At 43.3% G+C, this 23822-nt stretch overlaps 4 non-coding genes across 4 annotated transcripts; 2 read left to right on the top strand and 2 right to left on the bottom strand.

Annotated features, from left to right (window-relative positions):
- Positions 1–12129: 12129 nt before the first annotated feature.
- On the bottom strand, positions 12130–12202 carry trnak-uuu (transfer RNA lysine (anticodon UUU)). Its single transcript has one exon. It is a non-coding gene; the product is annotated as a tRNA-Lys (tRNA).
- A 1314-nt stretch (positions 12203–13516) lies between these two features.
- Positions 13517–13588, bottom strand: trnaa-cgc (transfer RNA alanine (anticodon CGC)). The gene has a single exon. It is a non-coding gene; the product is annotated as a tRNA-Ala (tRNA).
- A 1442-nt stretch (positions 13589–15030) lies between these two features.
- On the top strand, positions 15031–15103 carry trnak-uuu (transfer RNA lysine (anticodon UUU)). Its single transcript has one exon. It is a non-coding gene; the product is annotated as a tRNA-Lys (tRNA).
- Positions 15104–17529: 2426 nt separating this feature from the next.
- On the top strand, positions 17530–17601 carry trnat-cgu (transfer RNA threonine (anticodon CGU)). The gene has a single exon. It is a non-coding gene; the product is annotated as a tRNA-Thr (tRNA).
- The last annotated feature ends 6221 nt before the right edge of the window (positions 17602–23822 follow it).

Genomic DNA, 23822 nt, shown 5'->3' with positions numbered 1-23822 from the left:
AGCACAGGGTCTGCCATTGTACAGCACCCCTGGAGCAGCTGGGATTAAAGGCCTTACTCAGGGGCTCAACAGAGTAGGATTCCTCTGTCAACCAATGGATGTGAACCAGCAACCTTCCAGCCACCGGTGCAGATCCTGAGCCACAGAGCCACTCCTCCGCCTATTGTGCCAATTCTTTAAAATTTGTCCAAAAAGATGCAATTTTGAAAAAAAAAAACTGTTGTAAATAACATCAGTGGCTATTGAAAAGTACATAGAAAAAAAGAGACAAGTTAATAAACTTGGAATGACTACTTACAGCTCTGGAAAGATCGAAGATAGTGTTTCAGGTTGTTGTCCTTTAATTGATCCTCAACCAAAACAGAAATCCTCAACAGTCGAACAAGTCCATGTGATGAAAACCCTTATGCTCTTTAAATGGTTTTTAATGGATTGTGCATCTGTACTTAATTTTTTTCCACTCATAAGCTTTTGGATGAGAGATTCTGACCACTGTATAAGATCAGAAGCAACAGAAAAAACAGGCCTCTTTTCTGCTTATTTAACACACTCCTAATGCAAACAACACATTATGAATACAATGGAAAGGTTGCACCCAATGGGATCAAGCAGCTTAAAACATATGTTCTGGGGACAGGAAAGTTGTTATAGAGATAAATGGTATTCATGAAACAAATTATGTAGCAAAAAACTTTGCCAAAAGTCACAACCCATTTAACATATGTCTGACAGGTTAAATGAGTTTGATATCTCTTAGGTTTGAAATGCACTCCAACGGCTGTATGATGCAAGCTCAAGAGTCAAAAGAACAGTAGTGAACTACAGTTCTTACAATTATAACAAGCAGCCGTGTGCTCTTGTGAATGATCTACATCATACACCCTTACAGACTTGGAAGTTTGCACAGTTTGTAGTCTTTCTAATTCAAAATTGGTTAAGTGTGAAATAGACGGAATGGTTTAAATAACCAGACAAAACAAATAGTAACAAACATTCCTTACCTTGGTCTTACATGGCACAGTTTGTTTATTTCAGGCTTTACTTTTTACTTTTAAATCCCTTCTAAACGAAACATGTCCCATAACTCCCTATGTACAGGGTGAGGCCTATTTATAATTTAACTTAATCTTTAAGTTGTTAATTCCTTACAGGAGCAAGCAGCTTGGAGCATGCGTTCTCAGCACTCCACGTGCCACATAGAGAAAGGAAAACTTTTTAATGGTGTTCATGTACATTACAGCTACATGAGTTAAGCTTTTGAAGGCTGATTTGTAGAGAGGTAAAAACAAATTAAACTGGTTCATGACAGTTCAAGAGAAAATTTTTATATTAAACTCTCTCTCAGATATCAGAGTATGCCAGTTTGACTGCTGTAAAAGTATTAAAAAAATAACAATACCTCTTGGTTATATTATATTGCGAAACCCAAGTGTAACTAATATTTAACAAGTAATAGTTTAATTCCATGCTGAAAAGAGAAGAAAGAAAACAAAGTTTCGGCCATGGAGCCTTCTTCAACTGTAACCCTTGAAGAAGGCTCCACAGCCAAAATGTTGTGTTTTCTTTCTTCTCTTTTCAGCATGGAATTAAACTATTACTTGATCCTTTGCAGCCTACACCTGCTGACACAGCTAGCCATCTGAACTAATATTCAACAGGTTCCACTCACATAGAGATTCAAAAATGCTTTATTATCATGACTGTTAAATCACAGAGTTGCCAAGGCCAATACAACATCCAAAAACATCCACAAAGAAAATACAACATAAGCAGATATTCTGCTACAGATTATTGTCTATGTGGCATTCTAGTTTGTGTTATGTTTGTGTACTCCTGTGGTTTTATAAGTGATTTTTCTAGTTTTTTTCTGTGCTGTGGTAGATTTAGAAGTGTGTTATTTTTGTTGTGCTATACTTCCTCCTCTGTATGCAATTGCATTTGACCTCAAGTACAGGCAGCAAAGCTATTATCAAACTTTGGTTTTGATCTTAACATCATCAGAGGGGTTACTGATTTCTGAACAGACTTAGAGTGTGAAAGTCAACAATGTATTATCCAACAACAGGTATTGTTTTACTGGTTCCCCCAAGGATGCATATTGTCTCCGTTACTCTTTGTCCTGTAAGCAAACACCCTCAAGAGCTCTCACCACTCCAGACACTTAATAAAATTTGCAGACGACTCTGTCATTGTTTGTCTGCTGCAAGTAAATGAGTGTAGCTATGGACATGTCAGATGAGTATGATAGGAGGTGTGAAGAAAACTTCCTGAAGACAAATGTGTCCAACATCAAAGAAATGATAACAGGTTTCTGGAAAAAACCCATACCCCCACCCAAACCTAAAGGGGGAGAGAATTAGCTGAGGTGGTAGGAAAAAAAATTAGTAGTTGTGAAATGTTCTGAACCCTAAGTGAAATTTCAAAACAACTTAAAAAAACAGGTCCAATGTGGACATGATCCTCACAAAAGGACAAAATTGTCTTTATTATAAAGGCAACTTAAGCATTGTAATGTTAATGATTCATTGTTGATCTTCTCCTATCGGTCCTTCCTCAATTTGTTTTAATTTTCACTCTGATGTGTGGTTTGGAAATTTCAAGAACCAACTGGGTTGTCTTGTGAAATTATGTCCGTCTATTGTTCACTTGTTCTGCGTACAGCAAAATACATCTGTAACGAATCTTCACACCCCTTGTCTAACTAGTTCCAAGTTCCAACCAACTACAAAACCAATAGATTAAAATTCTGATTCATAGCTGCAGCCATTTCCTTACTTCATACTTGATTTCTGGGCTATTTTTTATATGCATGTTATTGGTAATTTATGTATGTTATTGTTATTGTAGACAGTAGTTAGTACATCACATTCAAACACTTTAAAAAACAACCTTAGGCCTTCAAGGCTTGAAAATATAGAGCTCTAAAATATTGGAATTATTTGAAGACAATATCAGGAGTGCAAGTGGCAGGAAAGAGATGAGCACAACATGTATTCTTATATTATTTAGTATGTTGTTTAAGAATAAAATAAACTGTGGGAAGACTGCAATAACAGCAATAGTACAATAAAAGATGAGAATAACAGTGGAAAAAAAATTACAGGATTACTAAAAAATAAGGAACTTAAAATGCAATCCAACATCAGACAATACTGATAACAGGGAAGAAAGTGCAAGAGACTCAACAGCTGAGGAGAAGGGGAAAATATCACATTGAGATAAATAAGGAAAAATGGGTCACAGGAAAAAATTAAATCAAAGAGCAAAAGGGAAAAACATGGAAAAGCCAGCAGAAATTCTAGCACCAGCACAAAAATAAGGGGACAAAACAGAAAGAATACAAAACAACTGAACAAAGGAACAAGACATGGAAGAAAAGAAAGCCCATGCATTCATGAACCTACACCAAAGAAAAGATAAAAATAGCTTATCTCCACAAAGAGTTAAAACCCATCGTAACCATAAATACTGTAGGGAAAAAAAGTCCCTAGAAAAGCTGTGTCCTGTTTTCTCTGGTTATCTCACCTTTTGGAAAGGGTGATTGTATGCAAAACATTAATGCTAAAACCTGTTTACATATACTGTATCTACCTTCCTGCCTGGGCAGATGGCAGATCCACCACATTCACTTCTGTCACACCTACCCTTGTAATCCATTACCATGAAAAACTCAAATCAGCCCAGGTCTGGAAACAATGCAAAAGGAGACATACTGTATGGAGAGAGGACCCAGAATCCCCCCTGTAGTAGACTGCTACTGGGCAAGGGGTCACAAAAATAGAAAACCAACCTATTCCTTTTTTAAAAAAACCCTAGAAGCAGGCACACAGGCGAGCTCAATTTCTAACAACACATAAGCAAAAGAGGCATCTATAAGGGCAGGTGACTGGAGATCTCAATAAGAGTCAACACAAACACAAATGATACAAAAACCAACACAGTCTTCCTAAAATAATTTATGTAAGTATTTTCAAACCGCTTATACTTTCTGAGTACGCTAAAAAAAATCAGTTGTGGACTGTACCTCTTACCCCACATTGAAAGTTTGTATATTTGTTATTTGTTCAAAATAGAGCCTATTGCTTTTTAGAAATCAAAGACACAGGTCACTATTTTTCTGTTCATTTAAAGTGTGTGTTGAGTGCGTATGTGGTCAGATATGTGCCAGCTTCATATGAAGTCGATCTGACTTCTATTCAGGACACTGTATTTGGCAAGCTGCCAGTAATAGGGTATTGAAGATACTGGTGAATAGCTAGCCCAGGTTACTGTTCACACAAATGCTCCGGCAGTTGTTAGGGTCAGGTGATCAGTCCTGGATTCCAGGCCAAAGGAAAACATCCGTACTTCAGGATGGGGTTGAGTATTTTAAACTAGGCTCATCACTAGGCTCATGCAGTTATGTCACATGATGTGGCTGTTTACCCTGTCTACGCCACAGGCCTTTTGTAGTTTAAGGGTATGGAGTTAGTATACTTGCTCCAGCTTTGTGTTTGGGAAATCCAAGGGATATTGGTTGTTTTTTATAGACAATTCAACAATGTTCTGTTTTTAAGACTTTGTACCATACACCGATCCGCCCCGGAGACCCAAGTGATTCTGGTTTAGGTAAGCCAAGGGACAATGATCTTCACGTTACCAGGGGGACAGTGGGTGGACAAGTCTCCCCTAAACAATGTATCTTGTCAGATTATGATGTCAGTCCGTTTAATAATGTTGTTGAACTCCCTTCAGCCAAAATACAGAGGAGCCCAGGCCCAGAATGTTACACATACTGACAGAAAGTGATCTCATTATGTGTGTCATGATGGTGCTGTCTGGCTGTCCTGCTGGTCTGGATGAGGGGTGCGTAGTGTGGTGCAGGTACTTGTCCCATCCTGCTCTTGGTCCAGGTTGGAGGGTTGCACCGATTCTGAGTCTTGTTAGCTGGTATGGATTGGTTTGGGGGTGTTGATACCAGAGTGGTCCAAGAGGGGGGTGCAGATGTCTCGGGGGCATTCTTGTTTTTCTATGACTTCACGTTGATTCTGTTGGTTCTGAGTGTCTTGGTTACATACGCTTGTGTGTATAGATGAAAAAGCTATTGAAGAGCACCTCATTCATCTCGGTGGAAGTTCCCATGTTCAAAAAATCCTAAAAAGAGAATTAAAGTTTCACACAACAAAGCATGACTGTGAAAGGTCAGGAGGCCTGACACTTGCACAAATGCACAACACTTGATTACAGTCAAAAAATCATGAAGCCATGAAGACGACCCACCTGTCCCAGTGTATTACCTGTAGTGTAATCTTCAGAAAATCATAAAAAATTAAAGAAAGGGGCCACAGCTACAGTAAGGTTGTATGAGGTTTGGGGGCCTGTCTGGTGTGTAAAACACTTGGTTTCAGCAGAGTGGGTGCTGTATTTGAAATGCTATTGAGCCATGAAGACGACCCACCCGTCCCAGTGTATTACCTGTAGTGTAATCTTCAGAAAATCATAAAAAATTAAAGAAAGGGGCCACAACTACAGTAAGGTTGTATGAGGTTTGGGGGCCTGTCTGGTGTGTAAAACACTTGGTTTCAGCAGAGTGGGTGCTGTATTTGAAATGCTATTGAACCATGAAGACGACCCACCTGTCCCAGTGTATTACCTGTAGTGTTATCTTCAGAAACTCATTACAAAATAAAGACAGGGGCCACAGCCACAGTAAGGTTGTATGAGGTTTGGGGGCCTGTCTGGTGTGTAAACCACTTAGTTTCAGCAGAGTGGGTGCTGTATTTGAAATGCTATTGAGCCATGAAGACGACCCACCCGTCCCAGTGTATTACCTGTAGTGTAATCTTCAGAAAATCATAAAACATTAAAGAAAGGGGCCACAGCTACAGTAAGGTTGTATGAGGTTTGGGGGCCTGTCTGGTGTGTAAAACACTTGGTTTCAGCAGAGTGGGTGCTGTATTTGAAATGCTATTGAGCCATGAAGACGACCCACCTGTCCCAGTGTATTACCTGTAGTGTTATCTTCAGAAACTCATTACAAAATAAAGACAGGGGCCACAGCTACAGTAAGGTTGTATGAGGTTCGGGGGCCTGTCTGGTGTGTAAAACACTTGGTTTCAGCAGAGTGGGTGCTGTATTTGAAATGCTATTGAGCCATGAAGACGACCCACCTGTCCCAGTGTATTACCTGTAGTGTTATCTTCAGAAACTCATTACAAAATAAAGACAGGGGCCACAGCTACAGTAAGGTTGTATGAGGTTCGGGGGCCTGTCTGGTGTGTAAAACACTTGGTTTCAGCAGAGTGGGTGCTGTATTTGAAATGCTATTGAGCCATGAAGACGACCCACCCGTCCCAGTGTATTACCTGTAGTGTAATCTTCAGAAAATCATAAAAAATTAAAGAAAGGGGCCACAGCTACAGTAAGGTTGTATGAGGTTTGGGGGCCTGTCTGGTGTGTAAAACACTTGGTTTCAGCAGAGTGGGTGCTGTATTTAAAATGCTATTGAGCCATGAAGACGACCCACCCGTCCCAGTGTATTACCTGTAGTGTAATCTTCAGAAAATCATAAAAAATTAAAGAAATGGGCCACAGCTACAGTAAGGTTGTATGAGGTTTGGGGGCCTGTCTGGTGTGTAAAACACTTGGTTTCAGCAGAGTGGGTGCTGTATTTGAAATGCTATTGAGCCATGAAGACGACCCACCCGTCCCAGTGTATTACCTGTAGTGTAATCTTCAGAAAATCATAAAAAATTAAAGAAAGGGGCCACAGCTACAGTAAGGTTGTATGAGGTTTGGGGGCCTGTCTGGTGTGTAAAACACTTGGTTTCAGCAGAGTGGGTGCTGTATTTGAAATGCTATTGAGCCATGAAGACGACCCACCCGTCCCAGTGTATTACCTGTAGTGTAATCTTCAGAAAATCATAAAAAATTAAAGAAAGGGGCCACAGCTACAGTAAGGTTGTATGAGGTTTGGGGGCCTGTCTGGTGTGTAAAACACTTGGTTTCAGCAGAGTGGGTGCTGTATTTGAAATGCTATTGAGCCATGAAGACGACCCACCTGTCCCAGTGTATTACCTGTAGTGTTATCTTCAGAAACTCATTACAAAATAAAGACAGGGGCCACAGCTACAGTAAGGTTGTATGAGGTTCGGGGGCCTGTCTGGTGTGTAAAACACTTGGTTTCAGCAGAGTGGGTGCTGTATTTGAAATGCTATTGAGCCATGAAGACGACCCACCCGTCCCAGTGTATTACCTGTAGTGTAATCTTCAGAAAATCATAAAAAATTAAAGAAAGGGGCCACAGCTACAGTAAGGTTGTATGAGGTTTGGGGGCCTGTCTGGTGTGTAAAACACTTGGTTTCAGCAGAGTGGGTGCTGTATTTGAAATGCTATTGAGCCATGAAGACGACCCACCCGTCCCAGTGTATTACCTGTAGTGTAATCTTCAGAAAATCATAAAAAATTAAAGAAAGGGGCCACAGCTACAGTAAGGTTGTATGAGGTTTGGGGGCCTGTCTGGTGTGTAAAACACTTGGTTTCAGCAGAGTGGGTGCTGTATTTGAAATGCTATTGAGCCATGAAGACGACCCACCCGTCCCAGTGTATTACCTGTAGTGTAATCTTCAGAAAATCATAAAAAATTAAAGAAAGGGGCCACAGCTACAGTAAGGTTGTATGAGGTTTGGGGGCCTGTCTGGTGTGTAAAACACTTGGTTTCAGCAGAGTGGGTGCTGTATTTGAAATGCTATTGAGCCATGAAGACGACCCACCCGTCCCAGTGTATTACCTGTAGTGTAATCTTCAGAAAATCATAAAAAATTAAAGAAAGGGGCCACAGCTACAGTAAGGTTGTATGAGGTTTGGGGGCCTGTCTGGTGTGTAAAACACTTGGTTTCAGCAGAGTGGGTGCTGTATTTGAAATGCTATTGAGCCATGAAGACGACCCACCTGTCCCAGTGTATTACCTGTAGTGTTATCTTCAGAAACTCATTACAAAATAAAGACAGGGGCCACAGCTACAGTAAGGTTGTATGAGGTTCGGGGGCCTGTCTGGTGTGTAAAACACTTGGTTTCAGCAGAGTGGGTGCTGTATTTGAAATGCTATTGAGCCATGAAGACGACCCACCTGTCCCAGTGTATTACCTGTAGTGTTATCTTCAGAAACTCATTACAAAATAAAGACAGGGGCCACAGCTACAGTAAGGTTGTATGAGGTTCGGGGGCCTGTCTGGTGTGTAAAACACTTGGTTTCAGCAGAGTGGGTGCTGTATTTGAAATGCTATTGAGCCATGAAGACGACCCACCCGTCCCAGTGTATTACCTGTAGTGTAATCTTCAGAAAATCATAAAAAATTAAAGAAATGGGCCACAGCTACAGTAAGGTTGTATGAGGTTTGGGGGCCTGTCTGGTGTGTAAAACACTTGGTTTCAGCAGAGTGGGTGCTGTATTTGAAATGCTATTGAGCCATGAAGACGACCCACCCGTCCCAGTGTATTACCTGTAGTGTAATCTTCAGAAAATCATAAAAAATTAAAGAAATGGGCCACAGCTACAGTAAGGTTGTATGAGGTTTGGGGGCCTGTCTGGTGTGTAAAACACTTGGTTTCAGCAGAGTGGGTGCTGTATTTGAAATGCTATTGAGCCATGAAGACGACCCACCCGTCCCAGTGTATTACCTGTAGTGTAATCTTCAGAAAATCATAAAAAATTAAAGAAAGGGGCCACAGCTACAGTAAGGTTGTATGAGGTTTGGGGGCCTGTCTGGTGTGTAAAACACTTGGTTTCAGCAGAGTGGGTGCTGTATTTGAAATGCTATTGAGCCATGAAGACGACCCACCCGTCCCAGTGTATTACCTGTAGTGTAATCTTCAGAAAATCATAAAAAATTAAAGAAATGGGCCACAGCTACAGTAAGGTTGTATGAGGTTTGGGGGCCTGTCTGGTGTGTAAAACACTTGGTTTCAGCAGAGTGGGTGCTGTATTTGAAATGCTATTGAGCCATGAAGACGACCCACCCGTCCCAGTGTATTACCTGTAGTGTAATCTTCAGAAAATCATAAAAAATTAAAGAAAGGGGCCACAGCTACAGTAAGGTTGTATGAGGTTTGGGGGCCTGTCTGGTGTGTAAAACACTTGGTTTCAGCAGAGTGGGTGCTGTATTTGAAATGCTATTGAGCCATGAAGACGACCCACCCGTCCCAGTGTATTACCTGTAGTGTAATCTTCAGAAAATCATAAAAAATTAAAGAAAGGGGCCACAGCTACAGTAAGGTTGTATGAGGTTTGGGGGCCTGTCTGGTGTGTAAAACACTTGGTTTCAGCAGAGTGGGTGCTGTATTTGAAATGCTATTGAGCCATGAAGACGACCCACCTGTCCCAGTGTATTACCTGTAGTGTTATCTTCAGAAACTCATTACAAAATAAAGACAGGGGCCACAGCTACAGTAAGGTTGTATGAGGTTCGGGGGCCTGTCTGGTGTGTAAAACACTTGGTTTCAGCAGAGTGGGTGCTGTATTTGAAATGCTATTGAGCCATGAAGACGACCCACCCGTCCCAGTGTATTACCTGTAGTGTAATCTTCAGAAAATCATAAAAAATTAAAGAAAGGGGCCACAGCTACAGTAAGGTTGTATGAGGTTTGGGGGCCTGTCTGGTGTGTAAAACACTTGGTTTCAGCAGTGTGGGTGCTGTATTTGAAATGCTATTGAGCCATGAAGACGACCCACCCGTCCCAGTGTATTACCTGTAGTGTAATCTTCAGAAAATCATAAAAAATTAAAGAAATGGGCCACAGCTACAGTAAGGTTGTATGAGGTTTGGGGGCCTGTCTGGTGTGTAAAACACTTGGTTTCAGCAGAGTGGGTGCTGTATTTGAAATGCTATTGAGCCATGAAGACGACCCACCTGTCCCAGTGTATTACCTGTAGTGTTATCTTCAGAAACTCATTACAAAATAAAGACAGGGGCCACAGCCACAGTAAGGTTGTATGAGGTTTGGGGGCCTGTCTGGTGTGTAAACCACTTAGTTTCAGCAGAGTGGGTGCTGTATTTGAAATGCTATTGAGCCATGAAGACGACCCACCCGTCCCAGTGTATTACCTGTAGTGTAATCTTCAGAAAATCATAAAAAATTAAAGAAAGGGGCCACAGCTACAGTAAGGTTGTATGAGGTTTGGGGGCCTGTCTGGTGTGTAAAACACTTGGTTTCAGCAGAGTGGGTGCTGTATTTGAAATGCTATTGAGCCATGAAGACGACCCACCCGTCCCAGTGTATTACCTGTAGTGTAATCTTCAGAAAATCATAAAAAATTAAAGAAAGGGGCCACAGCTACAGTAAGGTTGTATGAGGTTTGGGGGCCTGTCTGGTGTGTAAAACACTTGGTTTCAGCAGAGTGGGTGCTGTATTTGAAATGCTATTGAGCCATGAAGACGACCCACCCGTCCCAGTGTATTACCTGTAGTGTAATCTTCAGAAAATCATAAAAAATTAAAGAAAGGGGCCACAGCTACAGTAAGGTTGTATGAGGTTTGGGGGCCTGTCTGGTGTGTAAAACACTTGGTTTCAGCAGAGTGGGTGCTGTATTTGAAATGCTATTGAGCCATGAAGACGACCCACCTGTCCCAGTGTATTACCTGTAGTGTTATCTTCAGAAACTCATTACAAAATAAAGACAGGGGCCACAGCTACAGTAAGGTTGTATGAGGTTCGGGGGCCTGTCTGGTGTGTAAAACACTTGGTTTCAGCAGAGTGGGTGCTGTATTTGAAATGCTATTGAGCCATGAAGACGACCCACCTGTCCCAGTGTATTACCTGTAGTGTTATCTTCAGAAACTCATTACAAAATAAAGACAGGGGCCACAGCCACAGTAAGGTTGTATGAGGTTCGGGGGCCTGTCTGGTGTGTAAAACACTTGGTTTCAGCAGTGTGGGTGCTGTATTTGAAATGCTATTGAGCCATGAAGACAACCCACCCATCCCACCTGTAGTGTTATCTTCAGAAAATCATAAAAAAATAAAGGTTCCATAACCCAAAACAAAGCTGGGAATAGTCAGATGACCTGCTTAGTGTGCAAAACACTTACCTGCAGCATTGTGGGTGCTGTGGTTTAAATGCTATTGGTTTGTGAACAGAATACCCCTATCCCAGTGCATTGTGCCACATTAAATAAAAGCAAGAGAAAAAGAGATTCAGAACACAAAGCTGTGTCAGTGTTCTGTGTAAAAAGTCGGTATGAACATCATGGGAGCTGTTTTTAATAAGCTGCTGAGTAAAGAATATTTTTATCTTCCTGCTGTCAGTAGTATTGTGAATATAGTTGACCCTTACCTGAATGAAAACAGGACGTAAAGGAAGGGTTTCAGAAATCAAACAAAGCTTTATTCCCGTGCTTACAGTCTGGGTAATTGGAGACTGCGCTGTTCTGCTTCCTATGGTCATATACCGGTTTTTCGCACGAAGCCGTATTGAACAGTATTTCTCGCGTTGTGAACGTGTGCACACAGCGGTCCCCCGGGTTCCAGTTCGTGCGTAATTACGCATCAATGAAAAACCGGAGGTTTTAAAAAAGATAATTAGCTCACTGATAGTTTGATATAAAGGGTGTGGAAATATCCACAAGTCGTGGTCTTTAAAATGCATTTGGTTTGACAGCATTCTGTGCTTCCATCGCGAAGATATGGACAAAAGAATATTCGTGCTTGGTCAAAAAAATGTCATAAAAACGACAAAGTAAAGGCTGAGAAAGCATCCACAATGTATTTTATACACAAAACAAGCATTCTCGCAACTCTAAGAGGTTTCGTGAAAGCGCTACAGGCGTGCCAAAATCGTTTTCGAACTTCGAGCTAACTTTACCCCGGTATGTTCTGCAGAGTTGCAGTGTGCCTTTCCTCTTGTATTCAAGAGTACTCACTGTGTGAGCTCCTCACTGCGTGTTCTGTACTCTACTGTGATTTAATTTAGATGATTACGTGGAGTAGAGTGACAAGATCTACTTGAACACTTTCGGTTTGTGAAATGAAACACTAAATACACTACTGTAAATACAAGTAATGGACATTTAAAATAACCAAGTACAGCTAGAACAGTGAAAGATTAAAGACTATTTAGAATGACATTCACAATAGACTTAAGAACAGCACATCCGCCCGAACAGGGACTTGAACCCTGGGCCCTCAGATTAAAAGTCTGATGCTCTACCGACTGAGCTATCCGGGCTCTGAAAGAAAATCGACACTGTCGGGATCCTCGCAAGTCACGTGTCTCTTGTTCCGAAGAGCAGTCATACCTGACCCGTCTGGAATGACCACTGACAGACTTTATCATGAAGCGACGGCACCACTCCCAGTAGAATGAGTAAAAAATACAGCATGACATTGGTAGTTAAGGGGCTCCCACAATCCATCTTTCCTCACATTACTGATTTTTTTCAATAGCATTTGGACCTTTTTTCACATTCAGATTTTTTTCTCATTTAATAAAATCTTTTAATCAACAACATTAAAAAGAAAACAAATGGAACGTTTTTTGGAACAATAATTAAAAAAAATATTTCAATGCCTTGGTTGTATACGTGTGCACACCCTTTATAAAGGGAGTTGCAACAGTGCTGAAATTTAAAGAGCATTTCTGTAGAGAAAACAGCCTTGATGTTAAGCTTAGGGAGCCTGTCTTTTCGAAATTCTATTTCTTGACACCTTGCACAGCCTCCCGACAGACTAACAAATATTTGTTGGAGAAATTGGCTCACACACCGGAAGACACTAACGTTTATTTACGTTAGAGTATGTGAATAACAGTTTAACCGAAAAAGTTTGTCATTGTGATTTTGTTAAAATTCAATAAATCGTCTATCAACAGTTAGAATTTATTAAGAAATTGTTTTATTTCATAAACTATAAGACAATTCAGAGAGTTTATAGGTCATATCCGTCGCTTATGTTCTTTTAACTCTAGAGTTCAGGATCCAAACCCAGGTGCGGACGGTTGTGTTTCTTGAATCTCTTGTAATCATCAAAAGTCGATGTGTAGTCCTTCAGTACTTTCTCGAGTTGTGCCATGGATATTTTATACGTTCAATACTTGTCATGCTCTTTTGCATTTTCCTTAACAAACGGAAAAAGTTCAAAGTGTGTTTATGGCAGTGTTTCACATCTACACGAAAGCACTTGTAACAGTACAGGACACGCAGTGAGGAGTTCGTGAAGCTTTCAGTTTAGTGCGGAGTTTAGAAGGAGGATTCACTCGCTGAATGATCTAAGAAATCCTGGGTGAGATTCAACAGGTGTTTTCTGCAACAGCCATGACAAGTGTGAAGCAATCTCAGGATTTCCTGAATTTGAACTAAATTATTAGTTCAAATAATTTAGGATTTAACAGAACTAAATGAGGTACATTTAAAACAGCAGCGCAACTCTGCAGCACGTCGAGTGTGCCTGCATTTAGTTGTGTAAACCTGGCTCTCTCTGAACACAAGCAAAGAGTTCTCACTCAACAGAAGATTGCGATGTGAGTACTGTAATATAAAGCACCTGGAGATGCCAGGGATTGAACCCGGGACCTCATACATGCGAAGCATGCACTCTACCACTGAGCTACATCCCCGATGGAAAAGGTAATGGAACAGACTTGTCCAGATGCTCACTGATCACAATCCACCACTCACGAAGAATGCCTGCAGTTTCCCACTTGTGCGTTTCCTCTACTACAGAGTAAATGCATGGGAATGAAGAAATAAGGAAGGAAAAATAATCGCATCGAAGCTTTCAGAGACTGGGCACAAATGAACCAGTTATTTTTATATCCAGTCACACAGGCGACGGTGGTTAATTCCTTGATGGGGGAGAGCTTTTTTTACCTCCTTGCTCGACTGTCTTTCAATTCTGTTTTATTTGAAAGCTTTTTGCATCTTTTAAGTGCTCTTGATTAAACTATGCATAGAAAAACAGCACTACTGATTATTTTCATGGGCCGATGCACACTTGTTCTGTACAACTCGAGTGATAAAGCCCTGTCTGCAAATATTGTAGAAGAACATAAAAGGGCTGAATAATTTACTTTTAGTGGTGTTTTTAAACAAAGATGGAACATGTTATTTCTATACCAGGAAGAAAGGAGCAGACTTTAAGAGGCAAAAACGACACCTTATCAAAGCTAATATCAATTAAAATTACATCACAACAAAAGAGTGGAGCCTTGAGTGAATAAAATTAGTTTTCATTGGACGTATGTGTCTCTATAACTTTGTTGGTGAGAGAGAGGATTGTGATAATTTGCAGGTGCTTCTCGGAAGTGCGTTGGTGGTACAAGCGCCTTCCAAATAATTGAGTCGGGTTTGAATCCGCCAGTACAAACCCAAATCTTTTCAAGATAATTTGTGGTCCGCTAACACATCTTTTGAAACACTACAACAGGTAACACCCCGTGTGAAACATCATGAACATCTGTTAAAGCCTGAGTTTTACATACTCTAATGTAAATAAACGTTAGTGTCTTCCGGTGTGTGAGCCAATTTCTACAAAAAATATTCGTTAGTCTGTCGGGAGGCTGTGCAAGGTGTTAAGAAATAGAATTACTAAAAGACAGGCTCCCTAAGCTTAACATCAAGGCAGAAAAAATGCTGTTTTCTCTACAGAAATGCTCTTTAAATTTCAGCACTGTTGCAACTCCCTTTATAAAGGGTGTGCACACGTATACAACCAAGGCATTGAAAGTTTTTTTTTTAATTATTGTTCCAAAAAATGTTCCATTTGTTTTCTTTTTAATGTTGTTGATTAAAAGATTTTATTAAATGAGAAAAAAATCTGAATGTGAAAAAAAGTCAAAATGCTATTGAAAAAAATCAGTAATGTGAGGAAAGATGGATTGTGGGAGCCCCTTAACTACCCATGTCATGCTGTATTTTTCACTCATTCTACTGGGAGTGGTGCCGTCGCTTCATGATAAAGTCTGTCAGTGGTCATTCCAGACGGGTCAGGTATGACTGCTCTTCAGCACAAGAGACACGTGACTTGCGAGGCTCCCGACAGTGTCTATTTTTTTTCAGAGCCCGGATAGCTCAGTCGGTAGAGCATCAGACTTTTAATTTGAGGGTCCAGGGTTCAAGTCCCTGTTCGGGCAGTTGTGCTGTTCTTAAGTCTATTGTGAATGTCGTTCTTAATAGTCTTTTATCTTTCACTCTTCTAGCTGTACTTGGTTATTTTAAATGTCCATTACTTGTATTTACAGTAGTGTATTTAGTGTTTCATTTCACAAACCGAAAATGTTCAAGTAGATCTTGTCACTCTACTCCACGTAATCATCTAAATTAAATCACAGTAGAGTACGGAACACGCAGTGAGGAGCTCACACAGTGAGTACTCTTGAATACGACTAGAGGAAAGGCACACTGCACAGCTGCAGAACATCACGTCCGAGTTTACAGTGACAGCAGAGGTTGGAAGCGAAGTAGTTTTTTAATACTCGCTCACTGAAGATCTCTCAAGAAACCTCGGTGGAGATTTAACGGGTGTCTAATAATCACGTTCAAAAAGGTGACGATAAGTTTTTTTTTTAACTAGGTAGCCTTAATGACAACACGGTGTGAGTAGATCTTAAAGCAGCTGCAGAGTACCCGTAATGGCAACACAGTGCTTTGAGTTCGGCTTTTCTTATTTCTTCTGCAGAACCAGTGGAATCGGAATATACTGATCTGCATAAGAAGCGCTTTCGGGTTCTGATCATTTTTATTGAGCGCTGCTCTAAGTACCACAGGCAAGATGGCTGGTGGTCTTAGGCGTTGCGTTCAGGTCGCAGTTAACCCTGGAGACGTTTGTTAAAATCTCACTTCTAATAAAGAGGTCTTTCTCGTTAGAGTAGAAACGATAGAAGCCTTAAGCGGGAAAAAAATCACAACATCTCGCATTTCACGTGTTTAATGTTAACTGTCTCACTGGTTGCCTCGGTGATTGATGGCTCTTCTCCCTCGCAGGGTGACGGCAAACTTCTTCAGAGAGGGAATCTCCCACGCACGGCTTTTCTTTATCAAGAGCTGAGACAACAGAAACAGACTTTCAACTGACATGAATTACTTCTTGAGCGTTTATGACTGTCTTGAAAAGCTGAGAGCAGGTGAAAAAGTCTTTGGAAATGAGGCAATGACTGCTGACAGTAAACAGCTGACGCTCAGCTGCAGACAAGCGCTCCTCGTTAGTATAGTGCTGAGTACCCCCGCTTGTTGCGCGGGAGACTGGGGTACGTTTCTGTGACAGGTCGCTGGTTTAATTTTTTAACAACCTGACTTCACTTAAAAAGTGTGTACTGTGTCCTATGTTTCGGACTTGTTACAGCGGTAGAATATGGAGATCATCTCCAGTTTTGAGCTCAACTGCAACAAGAAGTCATGCTAAATGTAGTATAGTGAGTAGATATCGCGAGACAACAGAACGAGAGAGTAGAAGGCGGGAATATATGGTGTAAGGGCATGATCTGTGTAGTTAACAAAATAGTTAAAATAATATAAAAACGTATTTTTATTAAGATACAAAACATTTATTGCAACGAGAGATGAGTGCTTGACGGACTCAAAGCGGGCAGAACACTGCAGATTTTAGTTCTCTTGCTGGTAGAAACGAACTTTTGAATTTTAGGACTTTTCGTTTAGCTAGCGCCATGGAAGATATGGCAGCCACGCCGAGAAGCTTTGCTTATGCCCAGCTTTTTCCACCGCTTCCACTGAACCTCGGAGCTCCGGATTTGTATACGGAATACAAGATATGGATGGAGTCGTACAGATTTTTTTTAAATAGCCAGTGGATCTACAGAAGCTCAGGATGCTGTGAGACGTGCTACATTACTGCACTGTATCGGGGCTCCCGTGCAGCGGATTGTTGCCAACCTCCCTGGAGAAAAAGACTGTAGCTGTCTTAGACGCTTCCTTTACACCGCGGAGAAAAGTGGTTTTAGAACGGCATAAATTTAGGCAGAGAACTTAGTCTCAGGACGAATCTGTTGATGCTTTTGTGACTGCACTAAGAGAACTAGCTAAATCTTGTGACTTTGGAGTATTGGAAACTGACATGTTAAGAGATCAACTTGTGGAAAAATGTGCACATAAGAGACTATAAATTGCTGCAGGAGGAAGGGCTGACACTAGAAAGAGCTCTTACAGTCGCTAGAATTCATGAAGCAGCTCAAGCAGAATCAAGAATGCTTTCTGACCACAGTGACAAAGTGACACTGAACGGGGCGCTCGCTCAAAATTTACAATCAAAAGCCGAGCAGCAGGACACAGTCATGCTAGAGAAATAGAAGAACAGGGGACGGCTGGCATTACATGTTACAGGTGCGGACTAACAACGCACAAAGCAGATGAATGCGGAGCGTGAACAGCAAAATGTCTACACTGCAAGAAAACAGGACATTGTGCACGTCTGCAGAACATCACGTCCGAGTTTAAGGACAAGTATCCCTTTTATTGTTGTTGCTGCCTCCGGTTTACATTTGGCGATGTAAACCAGATTCAGAAAAAAATAATTTGAACAACCTTATTCCCATGCTTACAAGTAGGCGCGGTGGCCAAGTGGTAAGGCATCGGTCTCGTAAACTGAAGAGCGTGGGTTCAAACCCCACCCGTGCCTGTTTCATTTGTCACTGCTTTCCTTTAGTTTCAAAGTCTTAAAAAAACTCACAATGTAGGGATCTCAATAGTAAGAGAACATAACTGTCGCCAGTGATTAGTATTCTTGCATATCCTGCCTTGTTTTTTAGTCGACAAAGCTTGTTTCTCTTCACACCCATCTTCTGAATGATCGCCTCAGCATTGGGAAGGAATGTGCGCTTTGTACAGCCCCCGACTCCATGGTCTGATCACAAACAGATCGGGTGAGCTGTCAGTCCAGGTTGGAAGGAACGTTCGAAAGCACTAAAAATCTGACTTAGAAACGAGAAGACCGTGTTTTTTTAAACGAGTAAACGATAAAATAATATACTGCCTGCAAGACTATGTCAAGTTCAAGTTCAAGTTTAAAGTTCAAGTTCAAGTTTATTGTCATTATACTCATACACAGGTATATGGTATAACGAAATGCTATTTAGCAAGCTCTCGGACATAAGTAGTACAAAGAAGAAAACACAACAACAATACAATTGTATAACAAAAGAAAGACAGAGACAACAGCCGATGTGCAAAAAACAACAGGCAGCGTGCAAAACAACAAAAAGGTAACAGGTTATGTGCAAAAACATGCATCAAAAGAATGAAATAAAGGGATAGAAATGATGGGGAGTGTGCTTTTGACATGTATGGTAGAGGTAGATTTTCAATGTGTGTTTGGGTTTTTGGTAAGAAAGAAGGCACCGTGAGGTTCAGATCATAGGTGAGAGGTGAGGAGAGAGTGAGAGAGGCTGGGAGTTTAATAGTTTGATAGTGCGGGGTAAAAACTGTTTCTGAGTCTGGTAGTCCGGACCCGAATGCTCTGGTACCGTTTTCCATGTCATGCTAAACGCCACAAATTGTGTTTGTCCAGTCGTATCAATCATCCTAAAGTTACAGAAAATTGGATGCGACTGGTGCAATCAGCACACATTTTTTCAGGATAGTCGAGCGGTTTAAAACAGCTTATTCACAGCTTCGTGTCTTTTAAGCTTTGTGTTTCACTCTCCAAATAGAGGCAGGGGTTCAAATCCCACTCCCGACAGTCAGGCGTTTTACCCTGTCTTTTTTGCCTGCTTTTACACTGTTTCAGTCTTGTTGTGCTCGCTGACAATCACAGTACGAGGAAAACGGAGAAACTGCTTAGCAAAAACATAACGGACAGAAAAAAGCTTCATAAACATGTGAATGTGATTAGCAGCAGTAAGGTATGCATTCAAATGTTTAAGGCTGATTTATAACAGCAGCAGAAGAAAGTTGCAGCACAATGCAATTTGTGAGAATTCATGGGTTTTTATGCTGCTTGAACTTCTTTCAAGCCTATGAGGTGACCCCCGTTTTATTTTCATTTTCAAACTTCAGAACCAAATAACAAAAAGGTTTCATGTGTGACAGCATTCCGTTGCAAATACCGTTTCCACGATGTATTCAGCGACGGGAATGAAATATTTTAGTGCTGGCTCAAATGCGAGGAATTTCAGAAAAACCTGGAAAAGCAACGCTTGCAGTAAATGACATATCTAAAGCGTGTAGTCAGCATGAACAGAACAACGCAATGCTCTGTAAAAACGATCTGAAGCCGCAATTACTCTTTTATCTCAGGTAGTTCATTCCGATACGAAGTTTCCGCAGACTAAATGAAATGCCGAACTCCAAACATGTTGTTGCCATTATTGTACTCCTGCTGAAAGAAGAAAGAAAGAAAGGTGTCCTAAATGAACTTTGTCGCCCGTGGGAGATGTCAAGTGCATTGGACATGAAAAGTTCCCGATAAAACCCATTTCTGTACGTTTCTCTTAGTGTCGGGGCTCCTATTGAATGTAAAGGAGGCAACATGCTCAGCCAGCCGACTCAGCGCTAACTTAACGCAGGTGTCTCAGAGCGGAATTATTCAGAACAGGAGCCTCTACTTCTTTGTATACTGAGCTTTCGGGTGAACGTCAAAGTGAAAGACAAATTCGCAATTTTCACTTTTTGATTAAGGAACAAGAAAACACCATCCTTCAAACTGGATTCAGACCAGGGACATAAGACATACTCACTGTTTTTTCTACAGTTTTAAGAGCTAGCAACTGATCTATCGAGAGGTCTAAAATAAACGTTTTGTCACACGCGTAGCCCAATGTAGTGTAGTGTTCCTCTTTATTTAAATCCCAGTTCGACATCAAAATACTCACTCCCCATAGTCTCGTTTAGTAGAAGAAATGCAGGCTTCTACTCTATTAACGTCAAGAGTTCTTCTAAAACATTTGAAGGGATATCAGTGCAGGCGGAAATTGACTCTTTTTCTTTATGATTTGGTCATATGATTTTTCTTCATATGATTTGGTTTTGATTTTGAATCGTTATATTATTAAGTTTGTGCTTTCTCTGTTTTTATCGTATTGTGAACTTATTTTTTAAACAAATGCTTACAAAGGCAAACAGGGCACACAGTACAAGCTAAATACCCCAGACTGCGTGTAAAGTCCTCCTTGAGGTATGCTTTCAAAATAGCTGCACCAGGCACTTGGACACAGATAAACACAGGGATTTAAAATTCAGGAATATGAATGGTCAATTGCATACAGTTGGGTTTTTTTCGTTTTGTATTTAGCGATTTGTGTATAAATCTTTTAACAATTCATTAAAATGCTAACAATATGTAAAATAAAAACAACAGCAACGTTAAATGCCAGGGAGACGGGCAGTTTTTTTTTACAATCAGATTCCAATCTCTAATGCTGTGTTTGAGAGCTGTGTGTGAGAGCTTACTGTACATAACTTTCCTTTTCTCACATTTTCTGAAAACTATTCCAAAGGGGCACCTGTCACGGACGTCCAAAGGGACTAGCCATGGGGAGTAGGAGAGCGGAAAAAGACCCATATGCGTAGCGGCGAGACGGGAAAAAGGCCCGGGCTCATTAGTGCAAAGAGTTCAGGAATGCCGTAAAGAAACCTATGCCTTCTCGGCCTTTTGGCTAAGATCAAGTTCAAGTGGCATGCCCGCAGTTCTTGTCTTTCCAAAGGTCTATAAGGCGATCGAAGATTCTGAAGAGTGCTTGAGCTGGTATCGCTCTAGGTTGAGCCTAGGGGGTTAAGGCCAAGCAGCAGCTGAGCTGGGTGGAATCCGGCATCAACGTTCTCTCTCTCTGCTCTCTCCTCTCCTCTCCCCTCCCCCTTTCTCTTGCTCCGCCTCCTTGGCCTCTTGGCTGGAAGTGGGTACACGTGGCCTGCCCGCGGTGCTTGCTTTCTTCCTCGAGACTCGGAAGCGCTATCCGCTCCCTCTCTCTCTCGCTCTCTCTCTCTCCCTCTCTCTCTGCCTCTCTCTCTGCCTCCTTGGCCTCTTGGCTGGGAGTAGGTACACGTGGCCTGCCCGCGGTGCTTGCTTTCCACCTCGAGGCTCGGAAGCGCTATCCGCTCCCTCTCTCTCTCGCTCTCTCTCTCTCTGCCTCCTTGGCCTCTTGGCTGGGAGCAGGTACACGTGGCCTGCCCGCGGTGCTTGCTTTCCACCTCGAGGCTCGGAAGCGCTATCCGCTCCCTCTCTCTCTCGCTCTCTCTCTCTCTGCCTCCTTGGCCTCTTGGCTGGGAGCAGGTACACGTGGCCTGCCCACGGTGCTTGCTTTCCACCTCGAGGCTCGGAAGCGCTATCCGCTCCCTCTCTCTCTCGCTCTCTCTCTCTCTCTCTCTGCCTCCTTGGCCTCTTGGCTGGGAGCAGGTACACGTGGCCTGCCCGCGGTGCTTGCTTTCTTCCTTGAGACCCGGAAGCACTTTCCGCTCTCCTCTCTCTCTCTCCTCCTGCGCCTGCACCTAGCTGGGCTTTGCCCACAAGGACAAAGGCCAGGGCTCCCTCGCTGCTCCCTTTGCTCTCTCTCTTTCCCTCCTTTTTTTTTTTCTCCCTCAGAGATGGCAGACAAGAGGACATTGATCCGGTTCCACTGGACAAAGAAGACGGAGCCGATGCCGACTGCAAAGGCCTTCTTTATGACCTTCCTGCGAGGGATCTTGCAGTTGGTGGCCGGAGATCTCTACTGCCTCCAGGACAACAAGGCAGAGAGATACATGGAGGCCTACATGGCTACGGATGCATCGTACGAAAAGGCAACGAGACTGATCAGGGAGAAAGGTAAGCACCCTGGTTTCTCTGATTACAGGCCGGAGCCGATGAGGAAGACGAATCAGAGGACCATCACGGTTTGCACATACAATCCCTACGTACCAGCGGAACGGGTAACAGCGTACCTAGGGAGGTATGTAACCGTGGTGGGAAAACCAACAGAGATCAGGGACAAAGGCGTCTGGTACGGCAAACGCCAGTACCGAGTCCTCCTGAAGGAGGACCCAGAGGGCGTTGACGGTTTCCAGCACCCCCCGGCTCGCTTCAACATCGGAGCCGACAGGGGGTACCTCTACTACCCCAAGATGCCGGATTTTTGCAGCAAGTGCAGACAGTCCGGCCACAAGACAAACACATGTGACATCGTCAGATGTCACAACTGCAATGAGGACGGGCACCTGGCAAAAACCTGCCAGGCAGCCAAAAAGTGCGACGGATGCGGCGCCGAGGGACACCTCCTTCGCCAATGTAAGGTAAGCAAACCTTCGTTTGCGCAAGTGGTGGAAGCCGGCAGGCAGAAACCGGTCTCCAGACAAAGGGAGAGGGCTGAGAACAAAGAACCCGCACCTCCCCCGCTGAGAACCGAAACTGCCGAGGCCACACCCCCAGCCGCATCGGTGCCACAAGATGGCCGCCAGGAAGAGGGACAAGACGGCCGACCGGAGTAAGGGTCCTGGATAACTCCCAGCAAAAAGGGAAAGCGATAGCGGGAGAAGAGACCCAGGGTGGACCCACTTTCGGAAGGACAGAAAAAAAGAGTGGTAGGGGAAAACCGTTTCCTCGTCCTAGAGGAAACGGAACTTTCTTCCCTCGAGGCCCAGGAACAACCGGAGGAGGCTCCCCAGGAAACGGAACCCCCCTCCCCCGAGTCCCACGGACAAAAGGAGGAGGCAGCCCAGGAAGAGGTAACCCCCTCCCCCGAGGCCCAGGGACAACAGGAAGAGGCATCACAGGAAGTTGGAACCCCCTCCCCCGAAGCCCAGGAACAACAGGAAGAGGCAGCCCAGAAATTGGAGCCCCCTTCCCCCGAGGCCCAGGAGAAACTTGAGGCCCCCGAAACTCCCGGAGAAAGGGAAGAAAGGAGCCTTCCCGAAGCGGTGGCGGAGAGTATCCTCGAGGACGACGAGGATTATTTCGAAGCCGGCCTGGAGCCCGGACTGATGGTAGGGCTGGACCTGTCCAGCATGTTTACATTTCAGTCCCCAGCGAAACCTGGAGGGAGCCCAGCATATTCCCCCCAGGACCCGAACGAGAGGAGTTACATCTAGGCTAAACAGTGCCCAGATGTAGACTCCCAAGTTTGAACTGTAAGTACAGAGAGGAGGTTTAACTTTCACTAGTTTAACCATGACTGTGAAACTAACCTTCCTAACAACTAACGTGAGAGGGCTGAGAGACCCCGTGAAAAGACGGGGAGTCTTTCATGATCTGGCCTCAAAGTCTTTCTCAGTTTGTTTCTTACAGGAGGTCCACCTGAAGGATGAAAGCGACAAGCTGACATTCACCAGGGAATGGACGAAGGGAGAATCATGCTGGAGCGTAGGAGGGGTCCACTCTTCCGGAGTGGGAATTCTCCTCGGAAACCCAGAGATGACGCTGGTTTCCTCCTTCTCGGTGGTGCAGGGCCAGATCCTGGTCGCAGACATCGACTGGAGGGGGCAGAAGTTGAGAGCAATTAACGTCTATGCTCCAACAGAACCCTCTATCCTGAAGGAAGTGTTTGCTGACCTGGCCAGCTGCTGCACCACCAACAGACAGATGGTGCTCGGCGGGGACTTCAACGTCGACCGGGAGAAGGGGAGCGACGCTAGCTCGGCAGAGCTGGAGTCGCTACTCAAGCAGTTCTCCCTGGTAGACGGCTTCAGACGGTGCCGCCCTAACGACGCCGGAACGACCTGGAAAAACTCCCGGGGAGTGTGCAGCCGCCTGGACTACATCTTCCTGCACACGACCTGCTCCCTGGAATCGGCGACGGTGTCCCCGGCGTGGTATTCCGACCACGGTCGCTTGACGGTGGTGGCTAACACCAGCCTGCCGGCATTCGGTCGTGGGTACTGGAAGCTGAACTGGGAGATACTGGAGGAAGACGACTTCAGGGCACTGTTCCGGAA

Source organism: Lepisosteus platostomus, chromosome 5 (genome assembly GCF_059453375.1).
Source record: "Lepisosteus platostomus isolate fLepPlt1 chromosome 5, fLepPlt1.hap1, whole genome shotgun sequence".
Taxonomy (NCBI): domain Eukaryota; kingdom Metazoa; phylum Chordata; class Actinopteri; order Semionotiformes; family Lepisosteidae; genus Lepisosteus; species Lepisosteus platostomus.
This window is presented reverse-complemented; position numbering and strand designations above follow the sequence as displayed.